This window comes from Anopheles moucheti (assembly GCF_943734755.1).
Source record: "Anopheles moucheti chromosome X unlocalized genomic scaffold, idAnoMoucSN_F20_07 X_unloc_1, whole genome shotgun sequence".
In the NCBI taxonomy this organism is placed as follows: Eukaryota; Metazoa; Arthropoda; class Insecta; order Diptera; family Culicidae; genus Anopheles; species Anopheles moucheti.
Window position 1 is genome coordinate 885,860 of NW_026453515.1, and position 8,593 is coordinate 894,452.

The following is an 8,593-nucleotide window of genomic DNA, read 5'->3' on the forward strand; positions in this document are numbered from 1 at the left end:
GACATTTTCTGCTAACATGGGAAGTTTTATCAGGATGATGATGTTGTTTCCGTCTAGCGAAACGCTGCTTTTTACGTATTGGAATATCTCATCTAAAAAGCTGATTTCTACTTTCTGTTTCTTGAGTTGTTGGAAAATAAATATCTTCTCCTCGCTAGAGATAATGTTTTTGTTTAAAAGATTGTTTTTCGCAAAAATTATCTGCTCTTCTATGTCTTCAATTATCTCGATTATTTGATCGGTTACAAATATAAGGTTAATGATTTCGAGATCTATCTTGTGTTCTTGAATTGCTTCTTGCATCTCGTTGCTTTGTTTTTGAATCTTGTTGATTGCCATAGACGCATTGTTAATCCTGTCTTGTAGAATTGTGTTGATTTTAATTTGTTTTTCTTGATTCTCAATTATATTGTTATTCATGTTCTCTATGGTTTTTATACTTTGTTCAATCATTGTAAGATCTTCGCTATCTGGATTTCCTGCAATGAATTTTATCGCTGTTCCTAATATGTTGATTAGTGCTCGTTTTTGTCTTTTACTTGTTAAGGCACTCAATTTTTCTTTGACTTTTCCTATTTTTGCTGTCAGAGTGTCCTTAATGTGATCTGTTACATTAAATGATTTAGAAAGTTTTTCTACGTTATTGATTTCCTTTTCGATTTGCTTCATATTGATGTGGTGTATTATCCGATTGTATCCTATCTGAATCCTTGCTGTTCCGATTTTGAAAGCTATTATTCCATTGTTGCCTGTTACTTCTTTATACGTGTTGGCTTTTACTTGGGCGATCATGTACAATCTGGAATTGAATGAAAAACGTTTTAGTGCTTAATTCGACCTTTATGAATTTTAATATTATTTGTATCTTTGAACGTTAAAAATTGGTCTGAATCTACCGTGCAGAATTTGAATGGGTCTTTATCTTTTGTTAATCTTTGCGATATTTTGATACACTTATTTTCGCCAGGATGTAAAGAAGAGGGTTTTTCGTTGTCTCGGTTTTTATCTTCGTATTTCTTCTTCCTTTTATTCAGTTCCATAACTACTTCTGATTGTAACTTTCTAGCTTTTTCCTGTATTTCTTCTGTGTTTGTAGTAGTGGAATTGTTAAAAATTACATCTCTTGGTTTATGCTTTGTAGATTCGTGAAAAGTATTGTTATAAATATCAATTACTATGTTTACATGCTCTGTAAGTGAGAGATTTCGAAATTTTTCTTTTGTTGTTCTAAAAATTTCTATCAAAGTTGAATGAAATCTTTCTACGATGCCATTGGAACTTGAGTTGCTAGCAAAATGAATTTCTATGCCAAGGTCGTTAAGGAATCCAACAAAATCTATTGATCGGAAAGTTGGTTCTTGATCACTCACAATGGTTATTGGCCTTCCAAATTGCCGTATGTGTTCAGTTAAAGCATTTCTAACATCAATTATAGTTCTTGTGTTTAAAGGAATGGCATTTGCAAGTTTTGAAAATGAATCTATTATGGTGAGCCATTTTTGACTTTTTAAAAAGAATATATCGATGTGAACTCGTTCGAATGGTTTTTCACCAAAGGTACTTCTCTTTATAAGCTTGGCAGGTTTTCTGTTGTATTTTGATTTTTTACACACACTGCAAAGATTATAAAAAGTTTTCAGTTTTCGGTCGAGTTCTGGAAAGAAAAAGTTTTGTAAAATTTGTGTTTTGTTTTCTTTCGTTCCCCGATGTCCATAATTATGCGTTTCCCGTATGAGGTCATCTTGTTCTTCGCTCAATCGGACGTCTTCTAAGAATTTTTCTGAAATGAATACTTTAAAAGTTCGATTAGTTGTGAAAAATTTGCGAAAAGTTTCCTGAACCAGTTGTATTAGTTCTATTGGAACCTTTAGACAGTTAGCGCCTTTGAAATTAATTCTTGTTTTGAGTATTTCAAAAATATTTGCTTCCGTGTAATGTTTTTGGACGATGATGTGTCTGTGGTACGTTGGGAATATTTGTTCGTACGCGGACATTTCAATATTTCCGATTTTCAAAAAAATCTGATTCTTAAATGAATTAATCGGTTTTTCTGTGCATGGGATAAAATAATCATCGCTAGTGTCAGCTGAATGGGCTGTCATTGTGCTGGAATCGTCAGATTGTGTGTTAATATTAACTTCTTCGGGTTTTATCCTGGAAAGAGCATCTGCGACCATGTTTTGTTTTCCTGGTTTGTAAATGATTTCGTAATCGAATTCTTCAAGTGCCAGTCTCCATCGAATGATTTTGTTGTTAGCATTCGTCAAACTGTATGTAAGAGGTTGATGGTCAGTAAATAATTTAAATTTTCTGCCGTATAGGTAAGGTCGGAAGTGTTTCACTGCCCATACTATAGCAAGTAGTTCTTTCTCAGTTGTTGAGTATTTCTCTTTTGTTTTGTTCAATGTACGTGAAGCGTATGCTATGGGTCTGTCTTTCCCAATTGGTCCTTGTGATAAAACTGCTCCGATTGCAAAATCACTTGCGTCGGTAGTTAAGATAAAATCTTTTGAAAAATCTGGGTAAATTAAAATAGGATCCAATGTTAAAATTTGTTTACATTTTTCAAAACACTGTTCTATTTCTGCTGTAATTTCGATTTCCACGTCTTTTCGTAGCAAGTTGGTTAACGGTTTCACGACTTTGGCAAAGTCTTTTATGAAACGTCTGTAGTAACCTAGGATGCCGAGAAATTGTCGAATCTCTTTTTCGGTTTTGGGTAATGGCCATGATTTAATTGCCTGTATTTTGTCTTGGTTGGGTTTAACTCCCTGTTCGGTAACCGTATGCCCTAGAAATTGAACTTCCTTTCTGAAAAATTCGCATTTGTCAAGTTGTATTTTCAGATTTGCTTCTTTAAGTTTTTCGAATATTTTCGACAAATCTTTTTCGTGTTCTTGCAATGAAGGAGAAAAAATAATTATGTCGTCCATATAAACAAAACAACATTTTCCTACGTATTCTCTCAGTATGCAATCCATTACTCTTTGAAAAGTTGCTGGTGCATTTTTCAAACCAAAAGGCATTCTTGTGAATTCATATTTTCCGCCATTGATGGAGAAAGCTGTTTTTTCGAAGTCTTCATCTGCAAGTTGAATTTGATGAAATCCGGAAACCAAATCTATTGTTGAGAAGTAATGAGCTCTGCCAAGTTTATCCAAAATATCGGTAATATCAGGGATTGGGTATTTGTCGTTTACTGTTTTTTCATTTAGTTTTCTATAATCGATAACCAATCTGAATTTTCTATTTCCTAATGCGTCCATTTTTTTGGAACTATCCAAACAGGTGAAGTGTATGGTGAGATTGATTCTTTTATAATTTCGTCATTTAGCATTTTCTTTACTTGTTTTTGGACTTCTTGTTCGAACACTTGTGGGTATTTGTATGATTTTGTGTGAATGGGAATGTCATCCACGGTTCGAATTTTGTGTTTAATTTTATGTGTAAAAGATAGCTTTGAATTTTCCTCGTAAAGAATGGATTTATTTTTTTCTATTATGTTTGAGATGGCTTCTTTTTCTTCTCTATTCATATGTTCACTTCTAATGTTAAAATTTGAAGGAGAACGTTTTTTGTAGTTCATGTTAGAGATGATATTGTAATCGTCTTTAAATAAAATATCTTGAGAGTTTATTTCGCATACGAGTTCTTTTGTGTTTTTACGTATGGCGACTGTTGCAATTCCGTTTCTTGCTCGGTATAAGCCAGGCAAAATAGTGATGCAATGAAGATTTAGTTCTTCATCTATAATAAACTCATTATTATGATTTGTTTTTAAATTGATGAATTGATATTCTTGGTTTTGTAAATTTATTGTTTGTTTTTCTGGAAATTTTTTATTGAGCTTGAATAATTTCCTTCCTATTTTCAGTGTGTTTTTGGAGATGTCGAGGTTAGCTTTAAGGTCTCTTAATGTTTCATATCCAATCAGACCATCGAAGTAATTGTGAAATTTAAAGACAAAAAATTTCACATTCTTCTTTATGCTGAAAACATCGAATGTTGCTGATTTTTGTATCTTATATGTTCCTTGTGTGTTTGTTACGTGAATTCCTTGCTCTTGTTTGCAATTTTCCAAATTTACATGATCGGGTGAAATATAATTTTTATTAGCTCCTGTATCTATTAAAAATTTCAGTATTCCTTTTGTGGTTTGAATTTCTAAAAAAGGGATAAAATTATTGTTGTCTATGTTCCTTCCTTTCTTGGAGTAGCCATTTGAAAATTGAATTCATCTGAAACAGATGATTCATCTTCTTCTGTTTCTTCATCAGTTTCTTGGCTGAATTCATCCACATTTTCGTGAGTGTTTATTTGACCTTTAGATCGGTGTGTTCTCATTGACACATCTTCGCTTATCGGGTGGTGTTTAAATTTTCCCGATTCCATTTTGAAATCCTTCTTGAAGTCTGGTTTGAAATCGTTTTTGAATTCCGGTTTGACTTCTTTGTTTGTCTTATATTCTGGTTTTCTGTAGCCAGATGTTGATGGTTTATTTAAGATCTCTGAGAAATTTTTCTTTACGTCTGGTTTGTAATTTTGTTTTTCCAACCGTTGACGATATGCTGCATTGGAGTATTGCATTGCATAAGTGTATGCTTCTTCCAATGATTCGGGTTTATGACTTCTAACAATCATTGACAGGTTTTCCCCAAGTCCGTCAATGTATCTGGTGGTAGAGATAAGTTCCACCAATGCATTAATTTGTTTTGTTGCACCTTTTAATTCTTCGGTTGCATTTGCCGTACTCTTGATTGCTGTATCGATCTCTTTTATCTTACTGTAGTATTCAGAGATTGATTTCTTTCCCAGCGTTATATAGAATAGGGACTGTATATGTGATGCTAAATCACGTTTATCTCCGTAGGAATGCAGTAAAACATCTTTAATTTCCTGCCATTCTTTTGGATTTCCGGCCGCGATAAGGATCTCACGCGCCTCTCCTATGATTTTGCTCTTCACGGTTCTTATTAATTGTGGGTACATTGGTTCGTTTTCGAACCCTTCGAACAGTTTCAGAGAGTCTCCCACCTCCTGAATCCATGCTAATGTTTCTCTTTTGTTTCCACTGAAACTTGAGATATGTTTAATGGGGTCCGGTGTTTTGTAGTAGGTAAATGGATCTACTGCCGATCTTGCTGATAATCTTGCAATCTCTTCTCTGAGTGCATTTTGATTTTGCGTCAGCTGCGCGATGTGAGCGACTAACTCTTCATCGGCCATAATGTTTCTGTTTTTAAGGAATATGTTTTGCCTATTAGATCTCTTCGTTTTGAGAAGGTTATCTTGATCTGTGGCTATTCCGATTACGTACACCTGATTACACCTTCTCCTTGACTCTTATTCGCAGAATCAAGAAGTAAAAGGACGTTTATTTTAGGTTGTTACGTTTTGTGCTTCAAAGCACTCTCGCTTTGTTGAATTTCTTTTCGTGTTCTTATGCACAGAACGGAAAAGAAAATAAATACAAATTCGCGTTGTTTGCTATCGTTTGTTATTTCGATAATTCCCTTTCTTACCCTCTTATTCGCAGAATGTAAGAAAATTGAATTCACTTTTCACCACTTAACGAATTATTTTTACCTTTCATTAGGATTTTACTTACAGGATGATCACTTTGAAGTGCTTCATGCCCGGAGTCTTAGGCTGCATCTGTTATTTTGGTCAGGTTGTCGGTTCGTGTTGGTCTTCGTTGGACGTTGCGGGTGCTCCCGGTGTTTGTCAGCAAGCGGGGGGGTCCTCAAATCTCGTACGGGTTGACGGATGCTTGTATAGCGGGAACCACTGTTTTACCTTTTTTAATCAGTAAAGTCCACTTTTTGTTCACTCACTAACTTTTTTTTTTCACTCCAACTTATTCCGGACGGCTGCGCCAGTTATGCGGATCGTGGTCGATTCATAACAAAAAAATAATTTTTATTTGTAACTACACCTTCAACACATGGCTTACGACTTAAGACTAAGCTGGCTCGCCCTAGCTCGACCTATTTTATTCTATTATTTCGCAACTTCAGCATTTCTCGGTCAGCCAATCGCGGTTGGTCGTGCATCCGTCGTTGGTGTTCCCACGATGCGTTCATCAGTCGTCAGCATTCCAGTGGTGTGGCCCCACGATTCGTTCATCCGTTCCTGAGGGTTGTCTTCCGGTTCCGGGGCTGGTGTTGTCACACGCTGGTACGGTGGTGGAGACCTCCCGTTGGGTTCTAGGCTTGAAACATGAGTGTCCTGTCTGTCTGACTTCCGTGCATGCTCGCATGGCGGTTGGTGGTCGACCGTTGAGTGTGGTGCATGCGTGTGGCTAGCGTCATACACGATCGTACATGTTTGTTGCTAAGCTGTGGTGTCTGCGTAACGTATATATTCTGTTGTCTACAGAAATCTTTCCGGTTGAACGAAATTTTGAAATTTTGGTCCATTTTTTTACTTGGTATTTATCACAAATCGTGTTTTGTGACATTCCACTTTTGTAATCATCGATAATTTTTTTCGTAGTTCCAATCCAAGGCTGTCCGGAGCCATTTTATTGTCTAGTAACATAATAATAAGGAAAACATCAGTACTGACCTTTCTCAATTTTTAGCAATGAGTGTTTACCTTATTATGCGACAATAATGCAATTAAGAACACTTTTGTCAGCAAATGAAACTTTATTTACCTTAAAACAAGCTTCTTAAACAATGTTTCTAAACGTAACAGCGAGAAAAAGTAAAAAGTTGCACTTGTTTTGACCAGTACAAAATGGTTCTTGTCAACTAAACACTGGCGGTGATCTGTAATTTGGCAGCTGACATGTGCAATAAATATTTAGCAAACATCTAGACTCCTAAACTGTCAACTGCAGTAAGTGGTTTGATTTCGATTTCGAAAAATTGAAATTTGCTGATGTTTTTTATGATTGCTCTATATGAGTTGCACATGTTTTGTCCAATACTGTATATATAGTATATATATATATAGTGTGTCTGCACACTTGTATAACGTCGTTGCAATTTCTTCTTTTAGCACGTTCCTCGCGCCCACGAAATTGGTGCCGTTATCGGAGAAAATCTCAGCTGACGAGCCCCTAAGGGAAACGTTGTATATATATAAGGTTATATATATATATATATATATATATATATATATATATATATATATATATATATATATATATATATATATATATATATATACGATGATAAATTGTAAAATCTATCGTACACACACGTGGACACAAAACACTATCGTTATTCCAAGCCTATCTGGTAGTGCTTTAGAATAACGGAATACACTTTCACTAGTAAAAGAAATGAAATGTACTCACGTGTTTTGGATAAAAATCCGATGATCCGGTTCCAGGTATTCGTGCCGGGGGTCAAATCCAACAGCGGATTAAATCCTATAGCTGCAGATGCTAAATGCGGAAACCACTTCAATATCGTGAATTCACTCGATATTTTCCACTGTTATTACACTCTGGACTGTCTACAGCGCCAATTATGTTATTTATTCTAACATTTAATATTTTTAAACCTAACTAACCTAATTAACCTAATTAACCTAACTTTAACAAACGTTCGTTTCTATTCGGCGTCCTATCTGTTCGGCGTATCAATCAAGAAAGAGGCCCGAGTGTGTCCTGCCGCTTCCGTTGTTAGCTGCCACTATAACGCTCCTATACTGTACAGGTTATACCAGTGGTAACGCTGTAGGGCAGCTTCGCATATCTTATACCACATTATTCCTCCCGGGGGAGTAAAACGGACGTCCTCGGTCGTATAGTTAAATCTTTCGCATTCCATTGATCTTATTTTTATGTCTCTTAACATGTTTTGCATTTTCGAAGGTTCTGTCCTTTACGTTGTAGGCTGTCGCTTTTCTGGCTCTTGGGTCCAATTTTTTTCTGATGTTCGGTTTTATGTAAACTTGCTGACCCTCTTGAATCGCAGGTGGTTCTTCTTTGCAATGATTTTGTTTCATTTGTTTTTGTCTGGATAGCTCTATGTTTGATTTTACATTAGCAAATAGTTTCGTCGCTTGTTCGTGTATTATGATTGGGTTCGTTTCGTTTAATTGATTAAACAATATTTCGCTTGGGGAGTAACCTGTCGCTGAATGAACTGTTGCGTTGTACAAGGAAACTGATATGGCGATAATATCTATTGTATTTAACTCTACAAACTTGTGTTTGTTCGTATTATAAATTTCTATTATTGTCGAGTGCGTTTTTTCGACTTGGCCATTGGTTTCTGAGGATGATGCGTATGTGAGTGAAACGCCTAAATTGCTCAAGAACTGTTTTAGTTGTATGGATCTGAACGTCGTTTCGTGGTTGGTAATTATTTGTAGCGGGGTACCAAACCTACTGAAATACTTTGCTAGTGCACTTCTGACATCGATCAAGTTCTTTGTTGCAATCGGTATCATCTGAGCGAATTTAGAAAACGCATCTACTAAGCGAAAGGAAACTTTTCGTGTTGATGGAAAAAATGTCCATATGAACGCGTTCCAACGGTTTTTCGGTTGCCGGTCTCGGGGATATTTTTATGTTGTACGGCTTCCGTTCGTATTTGTGTACATTGCATACGGTGCACGTGTTGACTGCAGCTTT